Source organism: Pan paniscus, chromosome 1 (genome assembly GCF_029289425.2).
Source record: "Pan paniscus chromosome 1, NHGRI_mPanPan1-v2.0_pri, whole genome shotgun sequence".
Classification (NCBI taxonomy): domain Eukaryota; kingdom Metazoa; phylum Chordata; class Mammalia; order Primates; family Hominidae; genus Pan; species Pan paniscus.
In genome coordinates this window covers 20,704,365-20,720,194 of record NC_073249.2, presented here as the reverse complement: position 1 = coordinate 20,720,194, position 15,830 = coordinate 20,704,365, and the positions used below count along the sequence as shown (strand labels likewise).

General features: G+C 67.7%; 7 non-coding genes across 7 annotated transcripts; all 7 read right to left on the bottom strand.

Annotated features, from left to right (window-relative positions):
- Positions 1 to 821: 821 nt before the first annotated feature.
- LOC129395080 (5S ribosomal RNA) lies at positions 822 to 940 on the bottom strand. Its single transcript, XR_008622561.1, has one exon. It is a non-coding gene; the product is annotated as a 5S ribosomal RNA (ribosomal RNA).
- Positions 941 to 3,063: 2,123 nt separating this feature from the next.
- LOC129395079 (5S ribosomal RNA) lies at positions 3,064 to 3,182 on the bottom strand. The gene has a single exon (XR_008622560.1). It is a non-coding gene; the product is annotated as a 5S ribosomal RNA (ribosomal RNA).
- Positions 3,183 to 5,305: 2,123 nt separating this feature from the next.
- On the bottom strand, positions 5,306 to 5,424 carry LOC129395075 (5S ribosomal RNA). Its single transcript, XR_008622553.1, has one exon. It is a non-coding gene; the product is annotated as a 5S ribosomal RNA (ribosomal RNA).
- A 2,123-nt stretch (positions 5,425 to 7,547) lies between these two features.
- LOC129395074 (5S ribosomal RNA) lies at positions 7,548 to 7,666 on the bottom strand. The gene has a single exon (XR_008622551.1). It is a non-coding gene; the product is annotated as a 5S ribosomal RNA (ribosomal RNA).
- Positions 7,667 to 9,789: 2,123 nt separating this feature from the next.
- LOC129395073 (5S ribosomal RNA) lies at positions 9,790 to 9,908 on the bottom strand. The gene has a single exon (XR_008622550.1). It is a non-coding gene; the product is annotated as a 5S ribosomal RNA (ribosomal RNA).
- Positions 9,909 to 12,031: 2,123 nt separating this feature from the next.
- Positions 12,032 to 12,150, bottom strand: LOC129395069 (5S ribosomal RNA). Its single transcript, XR_008622548.1, has one exon. It is a non-coding gene; the product is annotated as a 5S ribosomal RNA (ribosomal RNA).
- A 2,123-nt stretch (positions 12,151 to 14,273) lies between these two features.
- Positions 14,274 to 14,392, bottom strand: LOC129395066 (5S ribosomal RNA). Its single transcript, XR_008622547.1, has one exon. It is a non-coding gene; the product is annotated as a 5S ribosomal RNA (ribosomal RNA).
- Positions 14,393 to 15,830: the final 1,438 nt, after the last annotated feature.

Sequence of the window (15,830 nt, the reverse complement as noted above, 5' to 3'; positions counted from 1 at the left end):
CATTGGGAATCCCGGGTGCACAGGGACTGTTTTCCTGGTGGCTGGCGAAGCAATGCCCTTCCCCCGGGTAAAGCAGCCCATGCGTTCTGGAGCCGAGGTCTTGGCTGGCGTCTGTGGTTCCCGCTGCCCCTGCCCGCCCCTTCCCCCGGTTTGGAAGGGTGCGACGACGGCGCCCGACGGGTGAATGGAATCGCCTGGGCGTTCCGGGAGCGGGAAGGTACCGCGAACGGCAGGGAACCCGCGGCTGCGCCTTTGGGGTCTGGCCCGCTGCCCTCCCAGGCTGGAGCCGGGCTCCTGGCGGGGCGGCGGCGAGGCGGAAGCGGTGGGATGCTGCTGCCCGGCGTGCAGTAGGGGCGGAGCCCCAGGAGGAGGACCCCGGCTGCGGCTGCGGCGGGGGTGTAGGTGGGCGGTAAAGGGGGAGCAGAGTCAGGGGAGGTTGGCAAGCATGGCGACTGTAGGGGGAAGGGAGGCAGCGGGGAAGCCAAAAGAGCCTACAGCAGGCCGGGCGGGCGCGGTGGCTCCCGCCTGTAATCCCAGCACTCTGGGAGGCCGAGGCGGGTGGATCACGAGGTCAGGAGCTCGAGACCATCCCGGCTGACAGGGTGAAACCCCGTCTCTAGGAAAAATAGAAAAAATTAGCCGGGCGTGGTGGCGGGCGCCTGTAGGCCCAGCTACTCGGGAGGCTGAGGCCGGGGAATGGCGTGAGCCCGGGAGGCGGAGCTTGCAGTGAGCCGAGATGGCGCCACTGCACTCCAGCCTGGGCGACAGAGCGAGACTCCGTCTGGAAGAAAAGGAAAGAAAAAGCAAAAAGCCAAAGAAAAAGCCTACAGCACCCGGTATTCCCAGGCGGTCTCCCATCCAAGTACTAACCAGGCCCGACCCTGCTTAGCTTCCGAGATCAGACGAGATCGGGCGCGTTCAGGGTGGTATGGCCGTAGACGCCGAAGGAGGCGCCTGGCTGCCCCAAGAGCCCGGCCCGGCCCGGCCGTGCCCGCCGGATTGCGGCCGTCACCGCCAGCCCGGGGCCGCGGGGCTCGGATCGGGGACCCCCGAGCCGCTGGCCCGCGGCCTTCCCCCCGGCTCCCGCGCTCCCGAGCTTCCACCACATCGGGCCCGCTCGGAGCAGGGAGTGCTCCGAGGCGTCAGGGCCCAGGGCCCACGATCCTGGGACGCCCTCCGGTCCTCCGCCCTGTCGCGGAGGCAGCGTTCTGGATCCCTCGCCGCACAGGGGCTCCTGCGAGGCCCCCTCTTGCCCCACCCACCCAGAGCCGTCAGGGCTGGCCCAAGGCGAACAGCCGGCGCAGCGGCGCGGGGCCTTTCTCTCACAACGCCCCCACCACGGTCGCTTGTCCCGACCAAGACCCGGCCGGGGGGCAAGAGGGCGTGGGGTGTAGCCGGTCGGGGGGTGGCCCTGTTTTGCCCCGCGCTGGCACTAGAGGCGGCGGCCTGATCTCGGGTGAGAGGGCCTGAGAGAAACCCAGACACACCCCACCACCACCAGGAGCAAATCCACTCCCCCACACAGAGACAACACGCGGGCGCGCTCGCACGCGCTCGCGCGGACACACACACACAGACACACACACAGACACAGACACACACGCACGCACACGCACGCGCGCGCACGCACACACACACGCGGCTTGGAGGAGAGCAAGGACGAGATGGATGGAGAGATAGAAACTGAGGGAGGGAGAGAGACAGCGATCGAGAGAGACAGGCGAGGGCGAGAGGGAAGGAGACAGACAGAGAGGCTGAGAAAGAGAGAGGGACAGAGAAAGAGAGAGAGAGAGAGACAGAGAGACAGAGGGAAAACGACAGAAGTAGCGCGAGGTCCAGGGGGAAACCTAGAAGAGAGAGGCGGAGGGAGCTAGAGAGCGAGAGCGATAGAGCCTTAGAGAGGAAGCGCCCGGCTCCGTTAGGCAGCGCCCTCTTGAGCAGGCCGGGGCAGGGTGGAGGGGGCTTGGGCTGCGCCAGAGCACGCGGGCCAGGCGGTCCGTGCGAGAGGAGCAACGGAGCGCGGAGACGGGCTTTTTGTTGGATGAATTGCTTGCTTTGGAGGTGGGTTTCGTAGGCTCCTGCCTTTCTTGGCACCTCCCTGTGCTCTGGGTGCCTTGCGGCGGGCCCCGAGATTTGCAGAGCGTGCCCGCCCGTTTGGCGGGAGCCGTGGCCCCGGGCGGGCCCGGAGGCCTGGGTCTCCGGCGTGTCCTCGGGACTGGAGTCGTCGACACGAAGTGGGGGGCATTGGGAATCCCGGGTGCACAGGGACTGTTTTCCTGGTGGCTGGCGAAGCAATGCCCTTCCCCCGGGTAAAGCAGCCCATGCGTTCTGGAGCCGAGGTCTTGGCTGGCGTCTGTGGTTCCCGCTGCCCCTGCCCGCCCCTTCCCCCGGTTTGGAAGGGTGCGACGACGGCGCCCGACGGGTGAATGGAATCGCCTGGGCGTTCCGGGAGCGGGAAGGTACCGCGAACGGCAGGGAACCCGCGGCTGCGCCTTTGGGGTCCGGCCCGCTGCCCTCCCAGGCTGGAGCCGGGCTCCTGGCGGGGCGGCGGCGAGGCGGAAGCGGTGGGATGCTGCTGCCCGGCGTGCAGTAGGGGCGGAGCCCCAGGAGGAGGACCCCGGCTGCGGCTGCGGCGGGGGTGTAGGTGGGCGGTAAAGGGGGAGCAGAGTCAGGGGAGGTTGGCAAGCATGGCGACTGTAGGGGGAAGGGAGGCAGCGGGGAAGCCAAAAGAGCCTACAGCAGGCCGGGCGGGCGCGGTGGCTCCCGCCTGTAATCCCAGCACTCTGGGAGGCCGAGGCGGGTGGATCACGAGGTCAGGAGCTCGAGACCATCCCGGCTGACAGGGTGAAACCCCGTCTCTAGGAAAAATAGAAAAAATTAGCCGGGCGTGGTGGCGGGCGCCTGTAGGCCCAGCTACTCGGGAGGCTGAGGCCGGGGAATGGCGTGAGCCCGGGAGGCGGAGCTTGCAGTGAGCCGAGATGGCGCCACTGCACTCCAGCCTGGGCGACAGAGCGAGACTCCGTCTGGAAGAAAAGGAAAGAAAAAGCAAAAAGCCAAAGAAAAAGCCTACAGCACCCGGTATTCCCAGGCGGTCTCCCATCCAAGTACTAACCAGGCCCGACCCTGCTTAGCTTCCGAGATCAGACGAGATCGGGCGCGTTCAGGGTGGTATGGCCGTAGACGCCGAAGGAGGCGCCTGGCTGCCCCAAGAGCCCGGCCCGGCCCGGCCGTGCCCGCCGGATTGCGGCCGTCACCGCCAGCCCGGGGCCGCGGGGCTCGGATCGGGGACCCCCGAGCCGCTGGCCCGCGGCCTTCCCCCCGGCTCCCGCGCTCCCGAGCTTCCACCACATCGGGCCCGCTCGGAGCAGGGAGTGCTCCGAGGCGTCAGGGCCCAGGGCCCACGATCCTGGGACGCCCTCCGGTCCTCCGCCCTGTCGCGGAGGCAGCGTTCTGGATCCCTCGCCGCACAGGGGCTCCTGCGAGGCCCCCTCTTGCCCCACCCACCCAGAGCCGTCAGGGCTGGCCCAAGGCGAACAGCCGGCGCAGCGGCGCGGGGCCTTTCTCTCACAACGCCCCCACCACGGTCGCTTGTCCCGACCAAGACCCGGCCGGGGGGCAAGAGGGCGTGGGGTGTAGCCGGTCGGGGGGTGGCCCTGTTTTGCCCCGCGCTGGCACTAGAGGCGGCGGCCTGATCTCGGGTGAGAGGGCCTGAGAGAAACCCAGACACACCCCACCACCACCAGGAGCAAATCCACTCCCCCACACAGAGACAACACGCGGGCGCGCTCGCACGCGCTCGCGCGGACACACACACACAGACACACACACAGACACAGACACACACGCACGCACACGCACGCGCGCGCACGCACACACACACGCGGCTTGGAGGAGAGCAAGGACGAGATGGATGGAGAGATAGAAACTGAGGGAGGGAGAGAGACAGCGATCGAGAGAGACAGGCGAGGGCGAGAGGGAAGGAGACAGACAGAGAGGCTGAGAAAGAGAGAGGGACAGAGAAAGAGAGAGAGAGAGAGACAGAGAGACAGAGGGAAAACGACAGAAGTAGCGCGAGGTCCAGGGGGAAACCTAGAAGAGAGAGGCGGAGGGAGCTAGAGAGCGAGAGCGATAGAGCCTTAGAGAGGAAGCGCCCGGCTCCGTTAGGCAGCGCCCTCTTGAGCAGGCCGGGGCAGGGTGGAGGGGGCTTGGGCTGCGCCAGAGCACGCGGGCCAGGCGGTCCGTGCGAGAGGAGCAACGGAGCGCGGAGACGGGCTTTTTGTTGGATGAATTGCTTGCTTTGGAGGTGGGTTTCGTAGGCTCCTGCCTTTCTTGGCACCTCCCTGTGCTCTGGGTGCCTTGCGGCGGGCCCCGAGATTTGCAGAGCGTGCCCGCCCGTTTGGCGGGAGCCGTGGCCCCGGGCGGGCCCGGAGGCCTGGGTCTCCGGCGTGTCCTCGGGACTGGAGTCGTCGACACGAAGTGGGGGGCATTGGGAATCCCGGGTGCACAGGGACTGTTTTCCTGGTGGCTGGCGAAGCAATGCCCTTCCCCCGGGTAAAGCAGCCCATGCGTTCTGGAGCCGAGGTCTTGGCTGGCGTCTGTGGTTCCCGCTGCCCCTGCCCGCCCCTTCCCCCGGTTTGGAAGGGTGCGACGACGGCGCCCGACGGGTGAATGGAATCGCCTGGGCGTTCCGGGAGCGGGAAGGTACCGCGAACGGCAGGGAACCCGCGGCTGCGCCTTTGGGGTCCGGCCCGCTGCCCTCCCAGGCTGGAGCCGGGCTCCTGGCGGGGCGGCGGCGAGGCGGAAGCGGTGGGATGCTGCTGCCCGGCGTGCAGTAGGGGCGGAGCCCCAGGAGGAGGACCCCGGCTGCGGCTGCGGCGGGGGTGTAGGTGGGCGGTAAAGGGGGAGCAGAGTCAGGGGAGGTTGGCAAGCATGGCGACTGTAGGGGGAAGGGAGGCAGCGGGGAAGCCAAAAGAGCCTACAGCAGGCCGGGCGGGCGCGGTGGCTCCCGCCTGTAATCCCAGCACTCTGGGAGGCCGAGGCGGGTGGATCACGAGGTCAGGAGCTCGAGACCATCCCGGCTGACAGGGTGAAACCCCGTCTCTAGGAAAAATAGAAAAAATTAGCCGGGCGTGGTGGCGGGCGCCTGTAGGCCCAGCTACTCGGGAGGCTGAGGCCGGGGAATGGCGTGAGCCCGGGAGGCGGAGCTTGCAGTGAGCCGAGATGGCGCCACTGCACTCCAGCCTGGGCGACAGAGCGAGACTCCGTCTGGAAGAAAAGGAAAGAAAAAGCAAAAAGCCAAAGAAAAAGCCTACAGCACCCGGTATTCCCAGGCGGTCTCCCATCCAAGTACTAACCAGGCCCGACCCTGCTTAGCTTCCGAGATCAGACGAGATCGGGCGCGTTCAGGGTGGTATGGCCGTAGACGCCGAAGGAGGCGCCTGGCTGCCCCAAGAGCCCGGCCCGGCCCGGCCGTGCCCGCCGGATTGCGGCCGTCACCGCCAGCCCGGGGCCGCGGGGCTCGGATCGGGGACCCCCGAGCCGCTGGCCCGCGGCCTTCCCCCCGGCTCCCGCGCTCCCGAGCTTCCACCACATCGGGCCCGCTCGGAGCAGGGAGTGCTCCGAGGCGTCAGGGCCCAGGGCCCACGATCCTGGGACGCCCTCCGGTCCTCCGCCCTGTCGCGGAGGCAGCGTTCTGGATCCCTCGCCGCACAGGGGCTCCTGCGAGGCCCCCTCTTGCCCCACCCACCCAGAGCCGTCAGGGCTGGCCCAAGGCGAACAGCCGGCCCAGCCGCGCGGGGCCTTTCTCTCACAACGCCCCCACCACGGTCGCTTGTCCCGACCAAGACCCGGCCGGGGGGCAAGAGGGCGTGGGGTGTAGCCGGTCGGGGGGTGGCCCTGTTTTGCCCCGCGCTGGCACTAGAGGCGGCGGCCTGATCTCGGGTGAGAGGGCCTGAGAGAAACCCAGACACACCCCACCACCACCAGGAGCAAATCCACTCCCCCACACAGAGACAACACGCGGGCGCGCTCGCACGCGCTCGCGCGGACACACACACACAGACACACACACAGACACAGACACACACGCACGCACACGCACGCGCGCGCACGCACACACACACGCGGCTTGGAGGAGAGCAAGGACGAGATGGATGGAGAGATAGAAACTGAGGGAGGGAGAGAGACAGCGATCGAGAGAGACAGGCGAGGGCGAGAGGGAAGGAGACAGACAGAGAGGCTGAGAAAGAGAGAGGGACAGAGAAAGAGAGAGAGAGAGAGACAGAGAGACAGAGGGAAAACGACAGAAGTAGCGCGAGGTCCAGGGGGAAACCTAGAAGAGAGAGGCGGAGGGAGCTAGAGAGCGAGAGCGATAGAGCCTTAGAGAGGAAGCGCCCGGCTCCGTTAGGCAGCGCCCTCTTGAGCAGGCCGGGGCAGGGTGGAGGGGGCTTGGGCTGCGCCAGAACACGCGGGCCAGGCGGTCCGTGCGAGAGGAGCAACGGAGCGCGGAGACGGGCTTTTTCTTGGATGAATTGCTTGCTTTGGAGGTGGGTTTCGTAGGCTCCTGCCTTTCTTGGCACCTCCCTGTGCTCTGGGTGCCTTGCGGCGGGCCCCGAGATTTGCAGAGCGTGCCCGCCCGTTTGGCGGGAGCCGTGGCCCCGGGCGGGCCCGGAGGCCTGGGTCTCCGGCGTGTCCTCGGGACTGGAGTCGTCGACACGAAGTGGGGGGCATTGGGAATCCCGGGTGCACAGGGACTGTTTTCCTGGTGGCTGGCGAAGCAATGCCCTTCCCCCGGGTAAAGCAGCCCATGCGTTCTGGAGCCGAGGTCTTGGCTGGCGTCTGTGGTTCCCGCTGCCCCTGCCCGCCCCTTCCCCCGGTTTGGAAGGGTGCGACGACGGCGCCCGACGGGTGAATGGAATCGCCTGGGCGTTCCGGGAGCGGGAAGGTACCGCGAACGGCAGGGAACCCGCGGCTGCGCCTTTGGGGTCCGGCCCGCTGCCCTCCCAGGCTGGAGCCGGGCTCCTGGCGGGGCGGCGGCGAGGCGGAAGCGGTGGGATGCTGCTGCCCGGCGTGCAGTAGGGGCGGAGCCCCAGGAGGAGGACCCCGGCTGCGGCTGCGGCGGGGGTGTAGGTGGGCGGTAAAGGGGGAGCAGAGTCAGGGGAGGTTGGCAAGCATGGCGACTGTAGGGGGAAGGGAGGCAGCGGGGAAGCCAAAAGAGCCTACAGCAGGCCGGGCGGGCGCGGTGGCTCCCGCCTGTAATCCCAGCACTCTGGGAGGCCGAGGCGGGTGGATCACGAGGTCAGGAGCTCGAGACCATCCCGGCTGACAGGGTGAAACCCCGTCTCTAGGAAAAATAGAAAAAATTAGCCGGGCGTGGTGGCGGGCGCCTGTAGGCCCAGCTACTCGGGAGGCTGAGGCCGGGGAATGGCGTGAGCCCGGGAGGCGGAGCTTGCAGTGAGCCGAGATGGCGCCACTGCACTCCAGCCTGGGCGACAGAGCGAGACTCCGTCTGGAAGAAAAGGAAAGAAAAAGCAAAAAGCCAAAGAAAAAGCCTACAGCACCCGGTATTCCCAGGCGGTCTCCCATCCAAGTACTAACCAGGCCCGACCCTGCTTAGCTTCCGAGATCAGACGAGATCGGGCGCGTTCAGGGTGGTATGGCCGTAGACGCCGAAGGAGGCGCCTGGCTGCCCCAAGAGCCCGGCCCGGCCCGGCCGTGCCCGCCGGATTGCGGCCGTCACCGCCAGCCCGGGGCCGCGGGGCTCGGATCGGGGACCCCCGAGCCGCTGGCCCGCGGCCTTCCCCCCGGCTCCCGCGCTCCCGAGCTTCCACCACATCGGGCCCGCTCGGAGCAGGGAGTGCTCCGAGGCGTCAGGGCCCAGGGCCCACGATCCTGGGACGCCCTCCGGTCCTCCGCCCTGTCGCGGAGGCAGCGTTCTGGATCCCTCGCCGCACAGGGGCTCCTGCGAGGCCCCCTCTTGCCCCACCCACCCAGAGCCGTCAGGGCTGGCCCAAGGCGAACAGCCGGCCCAGCCGCGCGGGGCCTTTCTCTCACAACGCCCCCACCACGGTCGCTTGTCCCGACCAAGACCCGGCCGGGGGGCAAGAGGGCGTGGGGTGTAGCCGGTCGGGGGGTGGCCCTGTTTTGCCCCGCGCTGGCACTAGAGGCGGCGGCCTGATCTCGGGTGAGAGGGCCTGAGAGAAACCCAGACACACCCCACCACCACCAGGAGCAAATCCACTCCCCCACACAGAGACAACACGCGGGCGCGCTCGCACGCGCTCGCGCGGACACACACACACAGACACACACACAGACACAGACACACACGCACGCACACGCACGCGCGCGCACGCACACACACACGCGGCTTGGAGGAGAGCAAGGACGAGATGGATGGAGAGATAGAAACTGAGGGAGGGAGAGAGACAGCGATCGAGAGAGACAGGCGAGGGCGAGAGGGAAGGAGACAGACAGAGAGGCTGAGAAAGAGAGAGGGACAGAGAAAGAGAGAGAGAGAGAGACAGAGAGACAGAGGGAAAACGACAGAAGTAGCGCGAGGTCCAGGGGGAAACCTAGAAGAGAGAGGCGGAGGGAGCTAGAGAGCGAGAGCGATAGAGCCTTAGAGAGGAAGCGCCCGGCTCCGTTAGGCAGCGCCCTCTTGAGCAGGCCGGGGCAGGGTGGAGGGGGCTTGGGCTGCGCCAGAGCACGCGGGCCAGGCGGTCCGTGCGAGAGGAGCAACGGAGCGCGGAGACGGGCTTTTTCTTGGATGAATTGCTTGCTTTGGAGGTGGGTTTCGTAGGCTCCTGCCTTTCTTGGCACCTCCCTGTGCTCTGGGTGCCTTGCGGCGGGCCCCGAGATTTGCAGAGCGTGCCCGCCCGTTTGGCGGGAGCCGTGGCCCCGGGCGGGCCCGGAGGCCTGGGTCTCCGGCGTGTCCTCGGGACTGGAGTCGTCGACACGAAGTGGGGGGCATTGGGAATCCCGGGTGCACAGGGACTGTTTTCCTGGTGGCTGGCGAAGCAATGCCCTTCCCCCGGGTAAAGCAGCCCATGCGTTCTGGAGCCGAGGTCTTGGCTGGCGTCTGTGGTTCCCGCTGCCCCTGCCCGCCCCTTCCCCCGGTTTGGAAGGGTGCGACGACGGCGCCCGACGGGTGAATGGAATCGCCTGGGCGTTCCGGGAGCGGGAAGGTACCGCGAACGGCAGGGAACCCGCGGCTGCGCCTTTGGGGTCCGGCCCGCTGCCCTCCCAGGCTGGAGCCGGGCTCCTGGCGGGGCGGCGGCGAGGCGGAAGCGGTGGGATGCTGCTGCCCGGCGTGCAGTAGGGGCGGAGCCCCAGGAGGAGGACCCCGGCTGCGGCTGCGGCGGGGGTGTAGGTGGGCGGTAAAGGGGGAGCAGAGTCAGGGGAGGTTGGCAAGCATGGCGACTGTAGGGGGAAGGGAGGCAGCGGGGAAGCCAAAAGAGCCTACAGCAGGCCGGGCGGGCGCGGTGGCTCCCGCCTGTAATCCCAGCACTCTGGGAGGCCGAGGCGGGTGGATCACGAGGTCAGGAGCTCGAGACCATCCCGGCTGACAGGGTGAAACCCCGTCTCTAGGAAAAATAGAAAAAATTAGCCGGGCGTGGTGGCGGGCGCCTGTAGGCCCAGCTACTCGGGAGGCTGAGGCCGGGGAATGGCGTGAGCCCGGGAGGCGGAGCTTGCAGTGAGCCGAGATGGCGCCACTGCACTCCAGCCTGGGCGACAGAGCGAGACTCCGTCTGGAAGAAAAGGAAAGAAAAAGCAAAAAGCCAAAGAAAAAGCCTACAGCACCCGGTATTCCCAGGCGGTCTCCCATCCAAGTACTAACCAGGCCCGACCCTGCTTAGCTTCCGAGATCAGACGAGATCGGGCGCGTTCAGGGTGGTATGGCCGTAGACGCCGAAGGAGGCGCCTGGCTGCCCCAAGAGCCCGGCCCGGCCCGGCCGTGCCCGCCGGATTGCGGCCGTCACCGCCAGCCCGGGGCCGCGGGGCTCGGATCGGGGACCCCCGAGCCGCTGGCCCGCGGCCTTCCCCCCGGCTCCCGCGCTCCCGAGCTTCCACCACATCGGGCCCGCTCGGAGCAGGGAGTGCTCCGAGGCGTCAGGGCCCAGGGCCCACGATCCTGGGACGCCCTCCGGTCCTCCGCCCTGTCGCGGAGGCAGCGTTCTGGATCCCTCGCCGCACAGGGGCTCCTGCGAGGCCCCCTCTTGCCCCACCCACCCAGAGCCGTCAGGGCTGGCCCAAGGCGAACAGCCGGCGCAGCGGCGCGGGGCCTTTCTCTCACAACGCCCCCACCACGGTCGCTTGTCCCGACCAAGACCCGGCCGGGGGGCAAGAGGGCGTGGGGTGTAGCCGGTCGGGGGGTGGCCCTGTTTTGCCCCGCGCTGGCACTAGAGGCGGCGGCCTGATCTCGGGTGAGAGGGCCTGAGAGAAACCCAGACACACCCCACCACCACCAGGAGCAAATCCACTCCCCCACACAGAGACAACACGCGGGCGCGCTCGCACGCGCTCGCGCGGACACACACACACAGACACACACACAGACACAGACACACACGCACGCACATGCACGCGCGCGCACGCACACACACACGCGGCTTGGAGGAGAGCAAGGACGAGATGGATGGAGAGATAGAAACTGAGGGAGGGAGAGAGACAGCGATCGAGAGAGACAGGCGAGGGCGAGAGGGAAGGAGACAGACAGAGAGGCTGAGAAAGAGAGAGGGACAGAGAAAGAGAGAGAGAGAGAGACAGAGAGACAGAGGGAAAACGACAGAAGTAGCGCGAGGTCCAGGGGGAAACCTAGAAGAGAGAGGCGGAGGGAGCTAGAGAGCGAGAGCGATAGAGCCTTAGAGAGGAAGCGCCCGGCTCCGTTAGGCAGCGCCCTCTTGAGCAGGCCGGGGCAGGGTGGAGGGGGCTTGGGCTGCGCCAGAGCACGCGGGCCAGGCGGTCCGTGCGAGAGGAGCAACGGAGCGCGGAGACGGGCTTTTTCTTGGATGAATTGCTTGCTTTGGAGGTGGGTTTCGTAGGCTCCTGCCTTTCTTGGCACCTCCCTGTGCTCTGGGTGCCTTGCGGCGGGCCCCGAGATTTGCAGAGCGTGCCCGCCCGTTTGGCGGGAGCCGTGGCCCCGGGCGGGCCCGGAGGCCTGGGTCTCCGGCGTGTCCTCGGGACTGGAGTCGTCGACACGAAGTGGGGGGCATTGGGAATCCCGGGTGCACAGGGACTGTTTTCCTGGTGGCTGGCGAAGCAATGCCCTTCCCCCGGGTAAAGCAGCCCATGCGTTCTGGAGCCGAGGTCTTGGCTGGCGTCTGTGGTTCCCGCTGCCCCTGCCCGCCCCTTCCCCCGGTTTGGAAGGGTGCGACGACGGCGCCCGACGGGTGAATGGAATCGCCTGGGCGTTCCGGGAGCGGGAAGGTACCGCGAACGGCAGGGAACCCGCGGCTGCGCCTTTGGGGTCCGGCCCGCTGCCCTCCCAGGTTGGAGCCGGGCTCCTGGCGGGGCGGCGGCGAGGCGGAAGCGGTGGGATGCTGCTGCCCGGCGTGCAGTAGGGGCGGAGCCCCAGGAGGAGGACCCCGGCTGCGGCTGCGGCGGGGGTGTAGGTGGGCGGTAAAGGGGGAGCAGAGTCAGGGGAGGTTGGCAAGCATGGCGACTGTAGGGGGAAGGGAGGCAGCGGGGAAGCCAAAAGAGCCTACAGCAGGCCGGGCGGGCGCGGTGGCTCCCGCCTGTAATCCCAGCACTCTGGGAGGCCGAGGCGGGTGGATCACGAGGTCAGGAGCTCGAGACCATCCCGGCTGACAGGGTGAAACCCCGTCTCTAGGAAAAATAGAAAAAATTAGCCGGGCGTGGTGGCGGGCGCCTGTAGGCCCAGCTACTCGGGAGGCTGAGGCCGGGGAATGGCGTGAGCCCGGGAGGCGGAGCTTGCAGTGAGCCGAGATGGCGCCACTGCACTCCAGCCTGGGCGACAGAGCGAGACTCCGTCTGGAAGAAAAGGAAAGAAAAAGCAAAAAGCCAAAGAAAAAGCCTACAGCACCCGGTATTCCCAGGCGGTCTCCCATCCAAGTACTAACCAGGCCCGACCCTGCTTAGCTTCCGAGATCAGACGAGATCGGGCGCGTTCAGGGTGGTATGGCCGTAGACGCCGAAGGAGGCGCCTGGCTGCCCCAAGAGCCCGGCCCGGCCCGGCCGTGCCCGCCGGATTGCGGCCGTCACCGCCAGCCCGGGGCCGCGGGGCTCGGATCGGGGACCCCCGAGCCGCTGGCCCGCGGCCTTCCCCCCGGCTCCCGCGCTCCCGAGCTTCCACCACATCGGGCCCGCTCGGAGCAGGGAGTGCTCCGAGGCGTCAGGGCCCAGGGCCCACGATCCTGGGACGCCCTCCGGTCCTCCGCCCTGTCGCGGAGGCAGCGTTCTGGATCCCTCGCCGCACAGGGGCTCCTGCGAGGCCCCCTCTTGCCCCACCCACCCAGAGCCGTCAGGGCTGGCCCAAGGCGAACAGCCGGCGCAGCGGCGCGGGGCCTTTCTCTCACAACGCCCCCACCACGGTCGCTTGTCCCGACCAAGACCCGGCCGGGGGGCAAGAGGGCGTGGGGTGTAGCCGGTCGGGGGGTGGCCCTGTTTTGCCCCGCGCTGGCACTAGAGGCGGCGGCCTGATCTCGGGTGAGAGGGCCTGAGAGAAACCCAGACACACCCCACCACCACCAGGAGCAAATCCACTCCCCCACACAGAGACAACACGCGGGCGCGCTCGCACGCGCTCGCGCGGACACACACACACAGACACACACACAGACACAGACACACACGCACGCACACGCACGCGCGTGCACGCACACACACACGCGGCTTGGAGGAGAGCAAGGACGAGATGGATGGAGAGATAGAAACTGAGGGAGGGAGAGAGACAGCGATCGAGAGAGACAGGCGAGGGCGAGAGGGAAGGAGACAGACAGAGAGGCTGAGAAAGAGAGAGGGACAGAGAAAGAGAGAGAGAGAGAGACAGAGAGACAGAGGGAAAACGACAGAAGTAGCGCGAGGTCCAGGGGGAAACCTAGAAGAGAGAGGCGGAGGGAGCTAGAGAGCGAGAGCGATAGAGCCTTAGAGAGGAAGCGCCCGGCTCCGTTAGGCAGCGCCCTCTTGAGCAGGCCGGGGCAGGGTGGAGGGGGCTTGGGCTGCGCCAGAGCACGCGGGCCAGGCGGTCCGTGCGAGAGGAGCAACGGAGCGCGGAGACGGGCTTTTTCTTGGATGAATTGCTTGCTTTGGAGGTGGGTTTCGTAGGCTCCTGCCTTTCTTGGCACCTCCCTGTGCTCTGGGTGCCTTGCGGCGGGCCCCGAGATTTGCAGAGCGTGCCCGCCCGTTTGGCGGGAGCCGTGGCCCCGGGCGGGCCCGGAGGCCTGGGTCTCCGGCGTGTCCTCGGGACTGGAGTCGTCGACACGAAGTGGGGGGCATTGGGAATCCCGGGTGCACAGGGACTGTTTTCCTGGTGGCTGGCGAAGCAATGCCCTTCCCCCGGGTAAAGCAGCCCATGCGTTCTGGAGCCGAGGTCTTGGCTGGCGTCTGTGGTTCCCGCTGCCCCTGCCCGCCCCTTCCCCCGGTTTGGAAGGGTGCGACGACGGCGCCCGACGGGTGAATGGAATCGCCTGGGCGTTCCGGGAGCGGGAAGGTACCGCGAACGGCAGGGAACCCGCGGCTGCGCCTTTGGGGTCCGGCCCGCTGCCCTCCCAGGTTGGAGCCGGGCTCCTGGCGGGGCGGCGGCGAGGCGGAAGCGGTGGGATGCTGCTGCCCGGCGTGCAGTAGGGGCGGAGCCCCAGGAGGAGGACCCCGGCTGCGGCTGCGGCGGGGGTGTAGGTGGGCGGTAAAGGGGGAGCAGAGTCAGGGGAGGTTGGCAAGCATGGCGACTGTAGGGGGAAGGGAGGCAGCGGGGAAGCCAAAAGAGCCTACAGCAGGCCGGGCGGGCGCGGTGGCTCCCGCCTGTAATCCCAGCACTCTGGGAGGCCGAGGCGGGTGGATCACGAGGTCAGGAGCTCGAGACCATCCCGGCTGACAGGGTGAAACCCCGTCTCTAGGAAAAATAGAAAAAATTAGCCGGGCGTGGTGGCGGGCGCCTGTAGGCCCAGCTACTCGGGAGGCTGAGGCCGGGGAATGGCGTGAGCCCGGGAGGCGGAGCTTGCAGTGAGCCGAGATGGCGCCACTGCACTCCAGCCTGGGCGACAGAGCGAGACTCCGTCTGGAAGAAAAGGAAAGAAAAAGCAAAAAGCCAAAGAAAAAGCCTACAGCACCCGGTATTCCCAGGCGGTCTCCCATCCAAGTACTAACCAGGCCCGACCCTGCTTAGCTTCCGAGATCAGACGAGATCGGGCGCGTTCAGGGTGGTATGGCCGTAGACGCCGAAGGAGGCGCCTGGCTGCCCCAAGAGCCCGGCCCGGCCCGGCCGTGCCCGCCGGATTGCGGCCGTCACCGCCAGCCCGGGGCCGCGGGGCTCGGATCGGGGACCCCCGAGCCGCTGGCCCGCGGCCTTCCCCCCGGCTCCCGCGCTCCCGAGCTTCCACCACATCGGGCCCGCTCGGAGCAGGGAGTGCTCCGAGGCGTCAGGGCCCAGGGCCCACGATCCTGGGACGCCCTCCGGTCCTCCGCCCTGTCGCGGAGGCAGCGTTCTGGATCCCTCGCCGCACAGGGGCTCCTGCGAGGCCCCCTCTTGCCCCACCCACCCAGAGCCGTCAGGGCTGGCCCAAGGCGAACAGCCGGCGCAGCGGCGCGGGGCCTTTCTCTCACAACGCCCCCACCACGGTCGCTTGTCCCGACCAAGACCCGGCCGGGGGGCAAGAGGGCGTGGGGTGTAGCCGGTCGGGGGGTGGCCCTGTTTTGCCCCGCGCTGGCACTAGAGGCGGCGGCCTGATCTCGGGTGAGAGGGCCTGAGAGAAACCCAGACACACCCCACCACCACCAGGAGCAAATCCACTCCCCCACACAGAGACAACACGCGGGCGCGCTCGCACGCGCTCGCGCGGACACACACACACAGACACACACACAGACACAGACACACACGCACGCACACGCACGCGCGCGCACGCACACACACACGCGGCTTGGAGGAGAGCAAGGACGAGATGGATGGAGAGATAGAAACTGAGGGAGGGAGAGAGACAGCGATCGAGAGAGACAGGCGAGGGCGAGAGGGAAGGAGACAGACAGAGAGGCTGAGAAAGAGAGAGGGACAGAGAAAGAGAGAGAGAGAGAGACAGAGAGACAGAGGGAAAACGACAGAAGTAGCGCGAGGTCCAGGGGGAAACCTAGAAGAGAGAGGCGGAGGGAGCTAGAGAGCGAGAGCGATAGAGCCTTAGAGAGGAAGCGCCCGGCTCCGTTAGGCAGCGCCCTCTTGAGCAGGCCGGGGCAGGGTGGAGGGGGCTTGGGCTGCGCCAGAGCACGCGGGCCAGGCGGTCCGTGCGAGAGGAGCAACGGAGCGCGGAGACGGGCTTTTTCTTGGATGAATTGCTTGCTTTGGAGGTGGGTTTCGTAGGCTCCTGCCTTTCTTGGCACCTCCCTGTGCTCTGGGTGCCTTGCGGCGGGCCCCGAGATTTGCAGAGCGTGCCCGCCCGTTTGGCGGGAGCCGTGGCCCCGGGCGGGCCCGGAGGCCTGGGTCTCCGGCGTGTCCTCGGGACTGGAGTCGTCGACACGAAGTGGGGGGCATTGGGAATCCCGGGTGCACAGGGACTGTTTTCCTGGTGGCTGGCGAAGCAATGCCCTTCCCCCGGGTAAAGCAGCCCATGCGTTCTGGAGCCGAGGTCTTGGCTGGCGTCTGTGGTTCCCGCTGCCCCTGCCCG